This window comes from Miniopterus natalensis, chromosome 6 (genome assembly GCF_054644295.1).
Source record: "Miniopterus natalensis isolate mMinNat1 chromosome 6, mMinNat1.hap1, whole genome shotgun sequence".
Lineage (NCBI taxonomy): Eukaryota > Metazoa > Chordata > Mammalia > Chiroptera > Miniopteridae > Miniopterus > Miniopterus natalensis.
Window position 1 is genome coordinate 42820113 of NC_142086.1, and position 20167 is coordinate 42840279.

At 39.5% G+C, this 20167-nt stretch overlaps 2 pseudogenes; both read left to right on the forward strand.

Annotated features, from left to right (window-relative positions):
- The first annotated feature begins 554 nt into the window (after positions 1–554).
- On the forward strand, positions 555–5596 carry LOC107527338 (protein SGT1 homolog pseudogene; annotated as a pseudogene).
- A 1752-nt stretch (positions 5597–7348) lies between these two features.
- LOC107527339 (homeobox protein NANOG-like) lies at positions 7349–8271 on the forward strand (annotated as a pseudogene).
- Positions 8272–20167: the final 11896 nt, after the last annotated feature.

The window sequence follows — 20167 nt, forward strand, 5'->3', positions numbered from 1 at the left end:
CTTTATGGACCCATGGGCCAGGGAGAGGGAGAGAGAGGGAAGGGTTAGTAGTGGAAAAGTACTGAGTGAAAGTGGACAGGTGTCTCAGCCAAGGCCCCCGGGAAGGAGGGATCTGAATGGAGGAAGCTAGGTTAGGAATGTAGATATAGGTGTGAGCAGGGCTGGTCAGGGTGGGAAGCAAGAGGACTAAGGCCTTGACTGCAGCTCCCTCCAGGCAACTGTAAGGCATTGGCAGAGCTGCTTTCTCCCCAGGAGGCCTGCCAGACAAAGCCTTGTAATTTCTTATGATTGAGCCTGAAATAGTACACATAGGATTTTGGCCTGGAGCTGGACTCCTCAATAAATAATGACAAACTTCCAAAACTTGTACAGTATCCCTTCCCACTAGAGCATGTGAGTGCCAGTAGAAATGGAAGTTTGTCAGGGGCCCAATAGGAAGGACTGAAATGATTTCTTTTGAGGTGTATAAACTGCCATCTGAGGGCAGGACAAGAGTTCCAGCATGAACGGACAACTGAATGAGCCCCAGAGAATCCTAAGCAGGATCCGATGTAATGGGTTTCCCCCTTCAGGCAGATGAGACCGGAGTCATCTCCATTATCCACTCAGTGAGAGCTTGACTTTTAGAGTGAAACCTAAGCACATATTGTATGAATGTTTAGCTGACTCCATGACCTCAGATATGCTAAATCCTCTAAATGTTTACTTTTCCTTAAGAAATAATCTATTTTGGTCTATCCCTCTTCAATGGCCTCTAAATCCTTTTGATATTTTCAACTTACACTATTTCATTGATGAATGGATTCTCTCAGTCTCTTACTCACTATATGTACTGCTTGCTTATTAAATTTTCCTGCTTCGCAATTTAAATACTTTGCAATTTAATGGAGAGTCAGCACTCTCTGGGTACCTCATCCACAGCTTTCATGATTTCATAAACTTGTATCACATCTTTCATTCTTCATTGTCTCGGTCTGGTCTACTCTTTTTTAACCCATAAGATGAATGATTCTCAAGCACTCTGGCTACCATATGTGGACCTTCCTGAGTTTTATTAAATTACTAGTATTGCTACTGTTTGTAGTATTTATATAGGGAAGTACTGTTGTAGATTCTCAGAGAGGGAAATAAAGTGAAATAATTTATGGTCCCTGAAGAACCTGCCATTCTCTTCCCTCGACCTATAGAAGTAGCCCATTGACTAGGAGAGGACATGTCAGGTGAACGGTCTAGTCACTAAGCCTCAATGCTGTTCGATTCTTCAGTAATGAAGATAGATGGAGAATAGTTTTTATGTCATGAATTCTCCACCCGGGTAAGGGTGACTGGACCTCACAGTTCCAACTTTTGTCTAGAGATTCCCCCTCCCTATAATGATCTGACTTAAGCCAAACTCTACAGGTTAAGTCTTCCATAAACCTGCCCTCACTCAAACACCAGCTACAAGTTCAGGGGTCCCCAGACCACCTTCTGACCTGCCGGCTACAAATGTAGGGATTCTCACTGTCTTCTAAGGTTTGATAATATTCTAGGATGACTCACAGAATTCAAGAAAGTATAATACTTACAACTACAATTTTATTATAGCAAAAGGATACAAATCAAAATCAGTCAAAGGAAGAAATAAGCAGACAAGTTCAGGAGGGTCTCAGAAACAAAGCTTCCATCATCCTCAAGGATGCATTGCCTTCCTGGCTGGCACATCAATGTGCAATGCAGAGAAAAGCTTATGTGAGGTTTGGCACCCATTGTTTTTACTGGGGTCTTATTATCCAGGCATGATTGGCTGAATCGTTGCCCAGGTGGCTGAACTCATTGTAAAGACCCCTTCCTTCTTGGAGGTTGAGCTAACATTGCATAGGGTTGAGCTAACATTGCATAGCTTAAAACCCCAATCCTCTCATCATTGGGTTAGGCTTTCTGGCATAGCTAGCCCCCATCCTAAGTCATCTCATTAACATAAACTATCTAGGGGTCCTCCATGAGTCACCTAATTAGCATAAACTATTAGGCATGGCCTGAGGGATCGATCATAAACACCAAAGACACTGCTATTACTCAGAAAATTCCAAAGATTTACTGGTTATCTCCCAGGCCCTGGGGGCAAAGGCCAGTTCAGAGTTTTTACAACACATTCCCCTTGGGGTCTCTCCCTAAGCACCTCAACATTGGCCTCTAAGAGTCCTGGTTTCTCCTTTACCCTCCAGGCTCAGTATTCACAGTAGGTCCACTGCCTTCTGGTAGTACCTGCTCCCAGGTTGGCAGAAGCAAGACATGACTCTGTAGCTAATTGTTGGGGTTCAGGCTTATCAATACAAAATAGCCCCACATCTACACAGGAAATATATGAAATCAGGGGGGTTGGTGCTCTGCATTTCTAGCCTAGTTTCTTTTTTCTTCCTGCTCCTGTAGAGGGCCAAGTAAACAGAGAGGTGTGGTTCTGCCCGAGAGTTTGGTCTTCAGAACTGGTGAAGGGGATGCTAGGGAGGCCTTAGGCAAACCAGGCATTCCCACATGCTGTATGTGGTATTACTTTTCGGGAGTAACTTGTAAGTAGCTAAATGCATGTAACAAGAAATTGAGAGGGATATTTTCTGTTTCTAAATTACATTTAAAACTCAAAGCTGACACCACAAGACACTAGGTAAGAAAAACTAGATATGTATACATTTTCATGAGAGCCATCAACTGATCACCTTGAGATGGGGTCAGACACCTTCCTAGGGCTTCTGGAAGGAAACAAAACTGGCACTACTATCAGCAAGACCACCCAGACAACATGCAGAGTTAATTTAAGAAGAATGCTTGGTGGTAGTCCGGAGAGAAAAGATGACAGTGATCACTGTGAGAGGCTTTTCCCTTCTTCTTTGGGCGAGAGAAATAGGGATGCTTTCCTCTCCTTGAATCCAAGTGAATGGGGTGCCAAGAGAGTCATTAACAAAGATCAGAGCAGCCAGCAAGGAAGGAAGAGAGACATTTCACTTCCTAACAGAGGTCTTCTTAGGTACAGACAGGTTTTTCTTCCCCTGTGCTTACCTGACATGGGGAAAAGAGTTGGAGAAAGTGCACAGCGGCTAGCTTTCCATGATCTGGGTGGCAAGGATACTTGGTTGTCCTATGGATTGAGAGGACCCTACAGAAGGCATCCGGGCTTGAGTTATCTTGCCAGTACTCCATCCAAGAAGGTTACCCAATCAAGGAGCAACAACTGTGAAGTGAAAGACCCAGCCGTCCAGTGGTGGGAGCTGAGGTGGGGGTGGAAGAGGCTGAGTTGGAACTGTATCCGCCACACGGGGGAACTGCAACAGAGAAGGAGACCTCACAAAGAACTCAAAATCTTGATGCCTGTCGCCAAATAACATCAGCCATCTGCCTGAATTAGCCGGAGAGGCAACACAGCCATCAAGAGATGTGCAAAGTCAAGGGGTTTGCCTTGCCCCATCTCCATTCCTCCTCCGTTTCTATCATTAAAGGAGCCCTTCCAGTGTCTCAAGGGGAGGGGAAAACTTTGAATCAGCCTTGAAGTTTTAAATGGACTGGCACGTTATGGAATCTGCTCAACACTCTTAAGAGCCCAAAGAGTATTTAACATAACACAGTTGAAATCGATGATTGGAAAAACAGCACCACTTCGCATGGTTTATTCTTTACCAAGAGAATCTTTAAAAATAAACCAGTTACATGCACATCCTCTTTGATCTTGTAATTCCTCAGTTAGGACCTGAGACTAGATATGGTAGCTAATGAACGACAAGTTCTATATTCAAGGATCGTTATTGCAGTACCATGTGTAACAGCAAAATAATAGTAACAGCAAAACAATAGTTACAAAAAACTAGAAACAACATGGTGCTATTAATAGGATACCGGTTAAATCAGTTACCTCATAATCATACAACAAAAAGCCTGAGATAGAGCTGTACGTGTTGACTTAGAAACAGCTCCAAGATGTTTTGTTATATGAACAAAGCAAGGAGCAGCACAATGTGCATAATCCTTTAAAAATACAAAAAAACTACTTGTATAAATATCTTTAAGTATTTAGTGTGTATACTGACATATGAATTAAAAATATTTCTGGAAGAATTTATAAGAAACTTAAGAGCCACTTCCTTTAGAATGAATGACAGGAAGATTTTCATTTTTGATTTGATACCTTTAGGTGCTATTTGAATTTGTTACTTAGGGCATATGGCCATATATATATATATATATATTTTTTTTTTTTTAATATATCTTTTTTATTGATTTCAGAGAGAGGAAAGGAGAGGGGAAGAGATAGAAATATCAATGATGAGAGAGTTATTGATCGGCTGCCTCCTGCACATCCCGACTGGGGATAGAGCCCGAAACCTGGGCATGTGCCCTGACCGGGAATCGAACCATGATCTCTTGGATCCTAGGTTGATGCTTAACCACTGAGGCCCGCCCTGCTGGGCTATGGCTATTTTTTTAATGTTAAAAGTAAATAAGTAGGTCTCTCCAGAAGTTTCCCCTTGGGCGGCGGCGGAGCTGGTAACCTCTGTAGTAGCAGCTGCAGCAACAACAACATTGACTATTAGAGGTGGTGGCGGCTGCAGCAGGACCTGCAACAGCCCAAAGGTTTTTCCAGAGCTTCTCAGATGCTCTGCTTGACAAGACCCTCAGGCGGTGTTCGAGGAGCTGACTAAGGCTTTGGAACAGAAACCAGACGATGCACAATAATGTCAAAGAGCTTATTGTCACATCCTTCTTGGGAATTACTGTGATGCTGTTGCTGATGCAAAGAAATCTTTTGAACTTAATCCAAATAATCCCACTGCTATGCTGAGAAAAGGGATATGTGAATACCATAAAAAAAAAAAAAAAAAAAAAAAAAAAACTATGCTGCTGCTCTAGAAACATTTACAGAAGGACAGAAATTAGTGTGGATGCTGATTTTATTGTCTGGATGAAAAGATGTCAAGAAGCTCAGGATGAGTCACAATCAAAGGTGTCTGCACCCTAGACGACTCATCAGTCAAAAATCAAGTATGACTGGTATCCAACAGAATCTCAAGTAATCATTACACTTATGATCAAGAATGTTCAGAAGAATGATGTAAATGTGGCATTTTCAGAAAAAGAGTTGTCTGCTTTGGTGAAGCTTCCTTCTGGAGAAGATTACAATTTAAAACTGAGACTTTTTCATCCTATAATACCAGAACAGAGCACATTTAAAGTACTTTCAACAAAGATTGAAATTAAAATGAAAAAGCCAGAGGCTGTGAGACAGGAAAAGCTAGAGGGACAAGGAGATGAGCCTAAGTCAAAACAGTTCACAGCAGATGTAAAGAACCTATATCCATCATCATCTCTTTATACAAGAAATTGGGATAAATTGGTCGGAGAGATCAAAGAAGAAGAAAAGAATGAGAAGTTGGAGGGAGATGCAGCTTTAAACAAATTATTTCAGCAGATCTATTCAGGTGGCTTTGATGAAGTGAAACGTGCCATGAACAAATCATTTATGGAGTCTGGTGGTACAGGTACAGTTTTGAGTATCAACTGGTCTGTTGTAGATAAAAGGAAAGTTGAAATCAATCTTCCTGATAATATGGAATGGAAAAAGTATTAAATAAGTTAACTTGCCATTACTGCATTGCAAAAAAAAAAAGTAAATAAGTAGGTTGTACAACAATGTGAATGTATCTAATGCTACTCGACTGTACACTTAAAATGTTTCAAAGGGTAAGTTTCGTGTTATGTATATTTTTCCACAATAAAAAATTAAATAAATATACGTAAGTTCATTTTAAGTAAAAGAAGTTCAGGAGAAGAATGCAGAGTGAGTGTGTGTGAGAAAGCTCCAAGGTGGCAGTAAAAACAAGCTTAATACCTTGTCTTGTGACTCTCACTGAATGAAAGCTATTGCACAGGAAGCCTACTGGGGCTCTTATGGGGGAGGGGGGTTCAGAAAGGAGCCAGGACTTGCATATTTGTCTGGAATAAGTTGGGGAAGGGAATCTGGTAATTTTTAAATTTTCATTCGAGTTGTGATTAGACTTTGCACTGTTGTGTGAAATTAAAGAGAAGACAGATTTATTGGGTAGTGTGACCAGTTTTCCATGTGAGTAACCCAGGGTTTGACTTGCACAAAATCCCATACAAATCCCGGGCTGGATTATTAGTGGATGAACTACTGTCCTGGACTCATGTACTAGAGACTATCAGAGCTGTAATGGACCTTGGTTATGCACTCCTTTTACTTGAGGACACTGAGACCCAGGAGTGACAGGTGCTAAGGGACTGAGTTAGGATTGTAACTCTGGTCTCTGGACCCCTGGTCAAGTACTGTTTTCCTAAAAACATGATACCAGCATTATTTTAGTCATGGCTTAACTATCTTCACACAATTTCTCTTCCTGGTAATTGCCCAACTGCTCCTCAGAACTGAAGGTCCCGTGTTTGTCATGATTTTTTCCTGGTACATTGCAGGATTCTGGCTGCTAACACCCTATCTAGAATGTTTGCACCTATATTCCATACGTGAGATTAGTCTATAGTTTTCTGTTTTTGTACTACTATTTTTCACTGATTTGGTGATGCATATTTTTTCGAGTTCAGTATCTCTGAAATCAGGATGAGGCTGACAATTGCTGTGGGCCAGGCCTGAGTCTTGGCATAGCTGTCGTTACCTGTGCCTGTTAAGCTTGTCTGAAACCTTCCACTGCCACTTGCAAAGAGCAAGATGGCTTTGGCATCAAAATTTGCCATGCCAACTTCAGCAGGTTGGAAAACACACACTTAGAGACAATAATGGACCCTGCTTTCAGGAAAAGCAGTATTCTCAGTGCCTTTGTGGCATATTGTATGGGAAAACACAGATATCAACTTTAAGTTAAACAGTGATTCAAAAGAGCTTGAGAATGAGTATGAAGATGTGTTTTGTTTCTTCGTAAATACACAAGAGTGATAGAAGATAATCTTTTAAAGCAGTGTTTCACTCAATATAAAATAAAATCGTAAGTTCTAAGAAAGTATTTTTGTAATGGCGCATCAGGTAATGTAAGTTTTATAATCATTGGCATCTTAGGTTAGATGAAATATGTCAACTACATCAAGCTTTGTTATTAAACCTTAAAATGAATTGAAGATAGTCCATTTTTTCCCCTCTAGGTTTTGAGCATTTAAAATAACATTGGCTTTCTCAAAATTGGCTGGTTGATGCCTGTTACTGCAAAGCTGACTCTTTTCCTCCCATCTTTTTGATACTTTTACATCTAGAGATCTTTGTATTATCTCTAAACTCTTCTGTCTAGATACTTAAGCCTGGCCTTTCTTACAATCTAGCTCTTTGGTGCTTTCCTCCCTCCTTCAACTCTGCAAGATGAGTGTCTATTCAGCTTGTCCCCAAAGTCTGCCCTGTTCTGAATTATCCAATTCTAGAGAGCCTTCACCAGTGCCTGAGATTCATGAGCCTGAAGAAAGCTACGCATCCTTGCAACTGTCATCTGCTGAGACACTCCACACAGAGACCATCTCTCCTCTACCTTCCTCCACGGATCTGCTTATTCAGAACAGCCCTGATTCTTCTACTAGTCCCAGGGTAACACTACCCACTTCCGTGGGGAACAGCACAGGGAACGGGGAGAAGGCCCAGGCCAAGAAGCAGAAGATCAGAACTGTGTTCTCACAGACCCAGCTCTGCATACTCAATGAGAGATTTCAGAGACAGAGACACCTCAGCCTCCAGCAGATGCAAGAACTTTCCACCATCCTGAGCCTTAGCTACAAACAGATTAAGACCTGGTTCCAGAACCAGAGAATGAAATGCAAGAGATGGCAGAAATACAACTGGCCAAAGAATAGCAACTGTATAACCCAGATGAGCTCAGCAACTACAGAGTACCTGGGCCTCTCTTCCTGTCACCAGGGATGCCTGGTGAACGCTTCTGGAAACCTTTCGATGTGGAGCAACCAGACCTGCGGTAACCTACCTTGAAGCAACCATTCCTGGAACAGCCCATCTTGGAACTACCATTCCTGGAATAGTCAGACCTGGTGCCCCAAGCCTGGAACAACCAGGCCTGGAACAACCGGTTCTATAGTTACAGAGAGGAATCCCTGCAGCCCCGGATCCAGTTCCAGCCAAACCCTGTCAGCGAATTGGAGGCCACCTTGGAAACTGCTGGGGAAACCTAGGATGCAATACTGCAAACTGCTAAGTACTGTAATACCCAGCAAACCATGCATTTATTCCCAGACTACTCCATGGACATGCAGCCTGACTCCACAAACACACAGCCGTGAACACACTGTGCCGATGGGTATATCATTCCATCTCCGTTTGGGCAGGGGCTGTGTTGCCTCTCCTAGGAGTTTTCTCTGTATCTCTGCCTTGATATGCGGCTTCTCATGCCCATTGTGCCAATTTAGAGGGAGGGGAGTGGGCATGGCTGGAGTCTAACCAAAGAGGTTCCTGTAGCCTTGCTGCTTAGACAAAGGATAAAAGATGGCTCTGGCTATAATTAGATATAATGCTATTTTGGATAACTCTAGGATCTAGAATCTTAGCCTCAAGAATAGAAAGTAAAAATACAAAGGTGTGTGATAAAGGATTATTCCTGTTTTCTGGGATTGGGAGACTTGCTAAAAACTTCAGTTCAGGTAAATGGTTAAGCTATAATATGCTTCACTGGTTTCCTCTGCCCCTTTTGCTGTTTAACTATGACCCTTAATTTGTTTATTACTCAAATATTTGTAAAGGATGTTTTATATTTTGCTGTATCATGATAACACCAGTTTGGCTGGTTGGTTTTTAAGTTTAAATACAAATAAATAAAAGTCTATTTAAAAAAAATAACATCAGAATTAACTAAAGATCAACTAACGCTCACTGTGAACCCATGTCATCCTGAGGTCTTTTCCAATGCAAGGGATTAAATACCATTTCAAGTTTTTTATACTAATTGGCCTACTTGTATGTTTCTTATTTCAGGACCCATTTTGGTAATTTGCATTTTTACTAGAAAACCACCCACTTTCTTTAGGATTTCAGTTGTTTGCCATCGGTTCTTCTTATCCTTTTAATTTCTCCTCTAGTTGTAGTTTTCTATAGAATTCACAATTTTATTCACTTTTGCTCAGTTTTTCCTTAATCAGGCCAGATTTTATTAATCTCTTTCAAAGGAGGGTTTTTTATATTTATTTGTACTTTCTACTTCTTTTCTAGTACATTCACTTTAGCTTTCATCTTGATTAATTCCCTCTTCTTAATTTCTTTCAGTTTACCTTATTAGTCTTTTTTTCTAATTTCTTAAGGTAAAAACTGGCTTTATTTTTGACATTATCTTCTTTAATAATGAAAACATTTAAGGTATATGTTTTCTTTTGAGTGCAGTTTCCACTATGACATTTGGATTTTGGTAAAAACTGTTTTTTTTCCATCACTTTATAGATATTTTATAATTTTGTTTTGATTTCTTCTGTGTATGGTTTATGGTCTCCTAAAATATATTTAACTTTTTTGATTAAGACAGAAGGATGTGGCTTTTATAATCTGTTAAGGTTTTCTTTGTGGTCAAATACGACTGATTTTTGTAACTATTCTATGGGTACCAAAAATATGTTTTGTTATTGTTGCTTGTCTGAGAGATATTAGATTCTATACATAGCTGTTACATCAAGTTTATTGATTGTATTATTTGATTCCTATGTCATCCCATATTTGTTCTATACCAGATTTGTCCAATTCTGAAATATATAATTGCATTTTATCAAATTAATTTTGTATTTCTTATAATTTTTTGCCTTATATATTAAGCTGTTATGTTGTTTGGTATATATGCTTACACATTCTCAGTCTATGATTATCTCTTTATATTTCATCTATAGATTTTTATCTGTCTTTATATTGATCTATTTATTCTAAGATTTGTTGCTCACTACCAATTTCTTCTTTATCATCTCTATTATAGTTAATCTATTGTTGGGCTACAGCCTCTTCTGAAGTATTTTCTTCAATTGGAAAACACAGGTGTTAGTGTCTGATGTCTTAAGTATCTGCAAGTATCTTGCTTTCCTCGTGACAATTGAATGATGTCTTGGCTGGTCATGGAGTTCTCATGGAGTCCTTTGCTATCAGAGTCTGCAAATACTGTATGATTTCACTTATATGTGAAATCTAATGAACAAAATAACAGAAACAAACTCATAGATACAGAGAACAAGTTGATGGTTGCCAGATGGGAGCAGGTTTGGGGGACTGGGTTAAAAGGTGAAAGGATTAAGAAACACAAATCGCTAGTTATAAAAACAGTCACGGGGCTGTAAAGTACAACATAGGGAATATAGTCAATATTGTAATAACTATGCATGGTGTCAGATGGATACTAGACTTATTGGGGAGATCACTCTGTAAGTTATGTAAATGTCTAATCACTATGTTGTACACCTGAAACTAATGTAATATTGTATATCAATTGTAATTGGCGGGGAGAAAGAAGTATTCGGTTGTTATCTACTAATTTCTAGCTGCGGGTGATGCAGATAAGAGGTCTGATTCTGTTTGTTTGTTTGTTTGTTTTAATAATAATGCAACTATTCTTTCAATATGGAAGCTTGTAAAGATTTCTTTTCTTCCTTAGAATTCAGGGTTTTTACCAGGATATTCCTAATATTGTATGCTAAGCCTCTTGGATCTATCTTTGTGTCTTGCCTTTTTTCTCATGATCTCAATAGCTTTATATTTTTGCTCTGTGCTTTGAGATATTTTCTCCATTTGATCTTCTAGCCCACTAATTTAGTTCTCAACAGTGATGCTTCTCTTTTTGTTCATGCACAAAGTTAAATTGAAAAAATTTGTTTTTGTTCACCCTTTTTTCTGTTTCCTTCCCTTCTTCCCTTCCTTCCCTCCCTTCTTCTTAGCTCCAGAGGTCTTTCTTTTTTCCTGCACTTGTGTCTTCTTGGCATATGCTTTATCTATTCTGAATGCTCTTCCTCTCTGCTATTGAGCCCCTTTGGATATGCCCTTTCCTCTGATGACTCAGTGGGCTCAGGGATGCCCGTGGAGTATCCTAAGAGGCAGTAGCCACAGAAACGGTGGAAGGCAAAATGGCTCTTCTCTGGGCTCATCGTATGAAGGTAAGTCGTCCACAAGGCTTCTGGGGAAGCAGGGAGGCCCCTGCTCTCTGGTTTGTGTAGATTCTCTCGGCCTCAGGGGCAGGCAGGACATGACCCACCATTCAGTTCCTTTTTGTCTTCTTGGAACCAGAAAAAAGCCACACATCACATGGGGTTGAAATCAGCCTTTATTCCTAGCTCCCACAAGTTCTCCGAGAGGCAAGTTTCCCCTGGGTTTTTTGGTTTGTTCTTGCCCTGGGCATTTCCAATAATGGTGTCTCTTGTAGTCTTTGGTAGGGGGACCCTGGCACCCTTTTTCCCTCCAGGACTCATACAGAGCCCACAGTCTCACTGTTGTTCATTTACCCATAGCTGTTAGCTACCATTTGACCAAAGACTGGATTGAGGGTTTGAGAGAAGGCCCTGCCTTCAAGATGCCACCTTCTCAGTGGTCTAGGCCTCAGCTACCTCACTAAGCCCTCGGAAGGCACGGCTGAGGACCCCTTTGCCCTCTGCGTCTGGTCCTGTGACCCACACATTGTTATTAGAGTGAAGGTGAAGAAAGAGGAAGCAAAGGAGGGTGAGGGGGGCAAGGGGATTAGGAAGAAGGAAAGGAAGGGGAGCGGGACGCCAGTGCCAGGAAGCTTCAGTGAGGCGTTGTCTTTTGAGGGTTCGTTCTTAGTACCAAGGAATTGCCTTAAATCGGCACCTGCATTTAACATGACATTCTCACCTTCCCAACTGCCTAATTCTATGAGGGTGTGCACCCATGGGGCCTGTATTTCTGGATGTTAGTGTATGAATGGTCGCCTAATTTTGTCTTGGCGCTCATGGTTGCATAGAGAAGAGATTAGATGCTGGATACCTGGAGCTAAAGGGCACATATAGAAAAGTCACCCTCACCGGGGTATAGGCCCATTAATGATAAGCAGATCTTCTCAAATCTTGATTTGAGAAATGAGACATCTGCTTTATGTCAGATCAACTACTCCACCTCTAAGACGGCTTTGGCACTGCATTTCTCAAAGGAGAGAAAGTCCGTCCTATCATAGAACCTAGCTCTGCCTACGGAGTCACCTAGCAGCTCATTTAGCCCTCTCTGGGCCACGTGCTCAGGTGAAAGTGACAGGCATATTCTGCTCTCTGTGCCCAGTGATCAAACTTCAGTTTTTGAGCGTGCATATTTGTGTGCGTACTTGTGCAAGTGGGATTGCATAAGGATTTGGGCTTATCTGAATGTAAATAAAGGTTTAGTCCAATTCACGTTTCTCTCCTTAATAGTACTTGAAGAGGTTATGTTGCCTGAGAGTTCATAAGGAAAACCAAAAGTAAGTAAAAGAGTGAATCTTCTCTTTGGGATAAGTTTACAACAATTAACATGTACATAAATGTATGCGGAAATTTACAAATAATATGCATATATAACTGCACGGGGTTCAGGCATCAGTCACCAGCCTTCCTCACTGGAGCATCCAGGAAACACTCAGCCAAGAGCGGTAGGGAAGCATCTTGTCCTTTCCTCCCCCTGGGCACATCAACTCCTGTATCTATACCCGTCTGCCTGCTTATTACTGGTAAGGTTGAAAGCTTCACCATCAAGAATTCTTTCTCGCCCGGCTGGGCGTGGCTCAGCGGTTGAGCATCGACCTGGGATCCAGGTGATCAGGGTTCGATCCCCGGTCAGGGCACGTGCCCGGGTTGCGGGCTCAATCAATGACTCTCTCATCATTGATGTTTCTATCTCTCTCTCTCCCTTTCCTTTCCTCTCTCTGGAATCAATAAAGATGTATTTTTTAAAAAAAGAATTCTTTCTCAACTTATCACATCTTGATGTTCACTTCTTATATTATTTGTTTCAACCAGAGCTGTGACCCTACTGTTCTCTCATTTTTCTCTTCCTAATAGGAGTTGTACAAAAACAAGGTAGAAACTGTTGGAAGTGTGACTCCCCTGTGCATTGACTTTTATAGTGCAGGAGGAGTTTTGGGTTGGGAGAAAGGACAGAGACAAAAATACCAAGAGGAAGGGAACAGCAACATTTTGATGCCAAAGGCACAAAAACCATATAATGGATAGTGCATATGTGCATGTGTGCATACACACGCACACGCACACGCACACAATATAATGTCTTACTAGTGTAATTGTGCCTCTCTGCTGACATCAATAATTTAAAAGTTGGCTCCATATGTAATCTGGCTAGCACAAATCACAAGAGCCTTAAGAAATACTTCCTCTAGTGACAATTGTTAAACCTCAGAATTGCTAAAGAAATAGCAATTTGGCCAGTTTAGCTAGTGGTTAGAGCTTCAGCCTGGGGATTGAAGGCTCGCAGGTTCGATTCCTGGTCAAAGGCACCTACCTACCTGGGTTGCAGGCTGGGGAGAGTGAGGGAGGCAACTGATGGATGTCTCTCTCACATGAATGAATGTTTCTCTCTGTCTCTCCCCCTCCATTCTACTCTCTCTAGAAAAATCAATGGAAAGAATATCCTCCAGTGAGGATTAACAAAAATACATACATATATACATACATACATAATAGAAGTAAAAATCTTAAAAAAAAAGAAGCAAAAGTCTTCTCTGGGGTATTTAAAAATAGATCTCTCCCTGATGGTTGAGTTGTCCTCTTGCGTAAAGTGGTGTGATGATTACTTCTCAAACTCTTGCTGCTAAATATTTGATTCTGAGATCACTTAAGAACCAGAGAAAAATTCCTACAGCAGGCCAGGGTTAAATGTAATTAAAGTTACACCACAGCAAAAGTCATAGGCATCTAGTAATCATCTGATTCATTCTCATCCATTGGTCAACTACACACATGCCTTTCTTTTATGAGGTGCTGTCCTCAGCAGAAATAAAAAACAGATTGTTTCAAAGCTGCCCACTGACGTGTTATCCACTACAACAAACCCTGGGAAGTGATGTAAAGGGTAGAATTTTAATTGCAGATTCAGGGACAAAGTTCTCACTATGCCACAAACTCTGCCCCTGGCTGCACGTGCTTAGGAGGAAAGATTAAGACACCTCAACAGAGTTGACTAAAAAGGGTGTGGTGAGTGATGCAAGAACTTAGAAATATTTTAGAGCTACAAAAACAGAAAGGAGTTTTAAGTACAGATAATTGTAGACTCTTAAAGTTAAGAAGAGCCTCGAAGGTCATTGTCAAGGTTACAAAGCTTAAAATTAATAAGGACAAAATTTTTAAATTGTAGATGCTTTCTAGCTATAACATATGCTTAATTTCCAAGAAGTTAAACTTATTTCACATATCTTTAGGTTAGCTTTTAAAACTCCCCAAGCAACATTTTAAATCTAGTCTTTATTTGCAGGAAGAAAATATCCATAGTAACATTTTAAGAATATTTTCTTTTTCATGAGTTTCCATGGTTTCATGAACAGGTTTACTTTTCCATTTAAATCTTCCATATATTTACAGAGGTCTTAAGAATGATTACTCAGGTATAAGCAGTAAAATAATCGTACAGTCCCATAGCTACATTTAAAAGAAACTGGGATAGAAATTATGTAGAATACTATGTGTAGTGTTGAACTTTTCTTACTGTTTCCTATTCTGGAAATTTGTTTAATGATTAACTATAGTGTTTTCTTCTAGGCAGACGTCTACGTTTGTTATCTTTCTTGGTAATGTCAACTTGTTTATCATTGCTGCTTAGGATGTTAGTCATGTGTTTATCTGTGGCCAGTGGAACCAGACGGGGTCTTCCTCACCCATGGAAAGGTTAAATCTGAAACATTTGACCAAGCCAGCGTTTCACGAATGTTCCTAGTCAAGCTGATTTGTTTGCTGCTTTTGTGACCAATGATTCAGCAGATACTCTTAGTTGCAATTGGCTTCAACATGGACAATCGGCTTGAATGTATCATCTTACATATTCAAAACACTTTCAGTTCAGGAAAAAGTGACTGAACATTGAATTTACAATCAGTGCCTGGTCTAAAGTAGGAATTCAATTAAAAAATTAATTTTTAAAAATAGATGAATGGATTCTAAGCCCGGCTCTGTCACTATCTAAGAGAACTTACTTTGGCAAGTTACTTCATCACTTTGGGCCCATTTCTTTATCTGTTAAAACCCTAGTCCACTGACTTCAAGTTACCAAGACAGATGACTTTCCCTAAAGAATTATCACCCTTGCTGGGCAACCTAGGGGAGCTTGTACAACTACTGATGCCCAGACTCCATCTCGAGATCAGGTTTCGACTGGTCTGGGGATGGGGCCCAGGCATTTGAATATTTTGAAAGTTCCCCTGGTGATTCTATTGCACAACTAGGGTTGAGAACAGCTGCCCAGAAGAAATCTTTCTAGTTTCTTTCTCCTCCCTGTGAAAACGAATTCATCTACTTCGATGGCCAAAGTCTGATGATAATTGTTCCAGGTTTCTCTATTGGGCAGCACTCCAGGGTTTAAGATTTGACCTGACCTCCGCTGGATTTGTAGTGTGTTCTGGTCAGTCTTGTAGGATGCCATCTAGGGGTAGGCAGCCCCTGCAGGGGAATCTGTGATTTGGTTGGTTGTGTTCAATTTAAGTAGAATATAAGCAGCTCAATTATTTGATAAAGCTGACATTTAGATCCTTTTCTCCAGTCTATGTCAATTTCTTGATTTCAAATTCAGAGGAGGAAGAGTGTGATAAAACATACCAACAAACTTTACCAAATCTAGTCCTACCTCACAGTGTCATGAGGATTAAATAAGGCAGGTTTTTGAATGTGCTTTGTAAACAGTAGAGCTACCCAGGTGTTTACTGTTTTTTCTTGTTAATCCTCACCTGAGGATATTTTTTCCATTGACTTTTTGAGAAAATGGAAAGGATGGGGAGAGACAGAGAGAAACATCGATGTGAGACACATCCATTGGTTGTCTCATGCATGTGCCCTGACCAGGGCCAGGGGCTGCAACCGAGATTCGTGCCCTTGACTGGAATCCAACCTGCGCAACGCTTCAGTCCCCAGGCCAATGCTCTAACACTGAGCCAAACTGGCTAGGGCCAGATGTTTACTCTTCTGTTTCCCAACATCTAAATTCTGAACACTGACGTGTAGTGCAGACAGCATCACTTTGATGCCAGTTGACCTATTATTTTACAGTACAGTATCAATACTGCTACTGATTTCCTGTCACAGAATAGAGTAGGAAATAAAGGGGAATACTACCGTGCAAACAGCACTGAAGTGGGATGCAGAGGCTTGGGTTCAAAATTCAGCCATGTGAAGTCTTGGACAAGTCTCCCTGGGCTTAAATTTTTTCCTCTCAGAGTGACTCAATTTCAGACCTTTAAAGTTTCTTCTAGCTCTAACATTCTAGGGAATGCTGATGGAATTTTTCATAAAACTGGCAGAACTGATGTGATAGGACACATCCAAGTCTCACATATCCCCTGAAAAGTGTGGCTTCCTATTTCGTTTCTACAGAATTAGATAAGCCATTAAAGAACATTTTCTTCTGATACTTGTTTTATTTATTTTTTTAAATACATCTTTATTGATTTCAGAGAGAGGAAAGGAGAGGGAGAGAGCGAGAGACAGAAACATCAATGACAAGAGAGTCACTGGGGATCGAGCCCACAGCCAGGGCATGCGCCCTGACCGGGAATCGAACCTCAATCTCCTGGATCCTAGGTCAATGCCCAACCGCTGAGCCATGCCCGGCAGGGCCTGATACTTGTTTTAAAGAGAACATCCCCAACTGGGCAGATTGGGCACAGTTTTATCCTCAAGAAAGAAGAGAGATTAGTTACACCCAATGTTTTTTCTCTTGTGCTCTCACAGTTCTGAGCCTGTCTTCACTAAGAAGCTTTCCTATATATTAACCAGGGAAGTATTGAGCTTTTTCCACCTCAGCAAATTTGAAACATTAGCTGTTTTGCAAAGAGTGCGTCTTTCCTACCCACTCTATTTTACCTGAACTCTTAACCAACCACAATATTCTTTCAAATTTTGAAATCTAGAAAAATGTTTCAGGTTTCTAGATTCACTGAAATAATGGCACTAAAGAATACTAAATACTATAATATTGTTGCTAAATTAGTACTATGCTATTTTTTGTTAAAACTGTTTGATTATGGACTAAATGCAAGAAATAACTGATCTTAATTAGCAAAATGACCTTTTTGTTTTTTTTTTAATCCTCACTGGAGCATATTTTTTCCATCGCTTTTCAGAGGGAGTGGATGGGAGAGAAAGAGAAACATTGATGTGAGAGAGACACAATGATTGGTTGCCTCCCGCACCCACCCTGACTGGGGCCGGATTGAGCCTTCAACTGAGGTACATGCCCTTGGCTGGAATCAAACCCATGACTCTGCAGTCCGTGGGCCGACACTCTAACCACTGAGCCAAATGGCTAGGGTGACCTGGTTTCTTATTAGAGTATGTGTTCATAAATCTTTTAAGACTGTGGAAGCAGAAGGAACTCTAGTAGAAAGGGATCTGGTATAATTCATCTTTTATCCCTTGCAACTAGCATAGAGAGTAAATGTTGCTATATGCTTAATGTATGTATTCATGTACAGCAAGTAATCAGGCAAATATCAACATTACAAGGATTTTAGTTTTTTTAAAAAATAAATGCTTGTCAATTAAAACTAAAATACGATTACTTTTCCAGAGTATAGAATCAAATTCCAACAACACACTTTTAATACAATACAGCACAATGTTTGATACAGAAAAATTCACACAGGGGGTTAGTTAATACAAGATCACATTCTTTTGTGTGTCCTGGGGGAATAATTGAAGTAGCTTAAACAGTCTTTTTAGAGCATTTACCATTACAAGGTAACTTACAAATTTGATGCAATGAACTGTATCTTGTCCTGAAAATAAAATTTAATTATTGAATCATGTTGCTGAATTACATTTATTGTTACCATTAAGTTTTAAATATCTATATATACCTATATAGATACTCCTAATTCATGAGATTTCAAATACAGAAAATTTTAAAATCAGATAAAAAGTAATTTGACCAAAGTACATGATTTTCAACATCCTTTATTTGTACTTTAAAGTCCCAAACTTTATAAAAAGTTAAAATACTGATTATTTAAAATATTCCCCCCATTATGTTTTTTTTTCTCATGAATACAAAGTGGGCTCAGAAATGCAATAAACACCAACTGCAGGCACACAGGTCTCTCCATGATTGTTGTAAAGGGATCACTGAGTTTAATATTCCTTTCCAATAATACATCAATGACAACTATTTAAGTTAGTGAAAGGAGTCTCTAAAAACATCAGTTGCAGACAGAAGTATTAACCCAATTTAGTGATGTTTTTGTAGTACCAGCAGTAGAGATGTCAATCTTATTCTAGTTTCTTGCCCTGACTGGAATTTAGAATAAAACAATTTTATCCAATTTATTCACAAAAAAGGAAGAAATAAGTTCTGGTGAATGCAGTCAGTCTCTCCAGAAACCATGGCTTTCTGGTATGATGGTATATTAAAAAATCTTCATTAAACTAAGTACATTTGAATATTTACAAGGTTAAATGCTGTCTCTTGTGATAAATTGAGACAGATCAATATTAGATAAGTCTAGTAGCACCCAAATCAATATTACCCTGAAAATGTTTAATAATGTGAAATGTGTGTTGTTAGTGAACTGTTATTTTCTACATGATGTTGGCAAATATGGACCAAGGAGAAGAAAAAAGAATGAAGATATATACATGCAAAAATATTAAAAAATACACCCCCCCTTCAACGTAGTATTATAGAGAAGCCACTCACAAAATATGCTAGGCCTCATGGCAATAATATCTTTATATGATGTCATTAATATGAAGTTGGTTAGGAACTGCTATCACCCCTTAGTGGTAGCAGATAAATTTTCTTTATAAAATAAAAGAGAACATACCTTTTCACTGATTTTATTTCAGGGTACATTATCCTTATGGCTTTGACTTTCTGCGAGGATGCATAATTGGGATTCCCTCTCCAGAAGCCCGAGATTCACAGACATGAGGTGAAAGGAATCCCTCAAAATCACAGTTTTTCTCCCTCAAGTCAAATGCAAAGGATGACAAGACTCTCACAACTTATTAAATGACAAAGTTCCCAAACTTTGCGCGTAGAGTGGAGGATTTAAGGCACATACTTTTCTGAGCACAACTGAAGACACTGCTACCTTTAAAAGAATCACGACTCTAATGAAAATACAAAACTGGATGCTATTAAATTCATCACATTAATGTTACAGAGTATAGTGTTAATGCAGACACAGTGAACGTCAATTATGTCTCTTCTATAAAGAGGAAATCAGAACTGTGTATTGCAGATAGCCTTTACTGTTGTTAAATGCCCAGCTCAGTATTGAAAGCTCACTATTTTGGACTAAATGGGGAGTAGTATTGATACAGCCATAATAAAATCTCTATTTTGGATAAGAAGAAAGGGACTCTTTTAGGTAAAAGTTAGGTATTTCTAAAAAAGTGCAGCTTAACTAATTTTATATACACATACTATAACTGATATAGTTTTGTCTACAAAGGTTATTATTTAGAATATTTTTTTCTATAAAATGCTTTAAAAGATCAAATTTATCTGCAGTAATTATCTGTTTTGTGTTTTTTCTTTTTTTACATAGTGAAAGATAAACATTAACCAAGACTGTACCACAAATTCCAGGTTAATGAGGTATTACTTTCTCCCTTTGGAAAGTGCAAAGTTGGCTTAAAAAAAAAAATCCTATTGCTTGCTGGCCCTTCATTATGGAGGGATGTGGACAATATCCCAAAAGCAGAAACTAAAGAAATCAATGAGAAAGGCGTTTGAGATGGTAGTCGGTGGGCCACTTAATTTTAAAACAATTCACTATTACTTTAAAGAACTTTCTTTGCTCAGGGATATCCCTAGTGAGTTCCATTTCCCTCTCTTTTTTGCTTTAAAATAGTTCTTTCACTTCACACTCCAGTAATGAGGCTTTTCCTTTTCTTCTTTTATTTAAAATTGATATTTATAGTGTTTGATGGAACTGGTCTACAGTATTACACTGCGCTAGTGTGAACTGCCTTTACTTATATTTACAGCAATACAAAAATTTCTCAAATTTGAGGTACA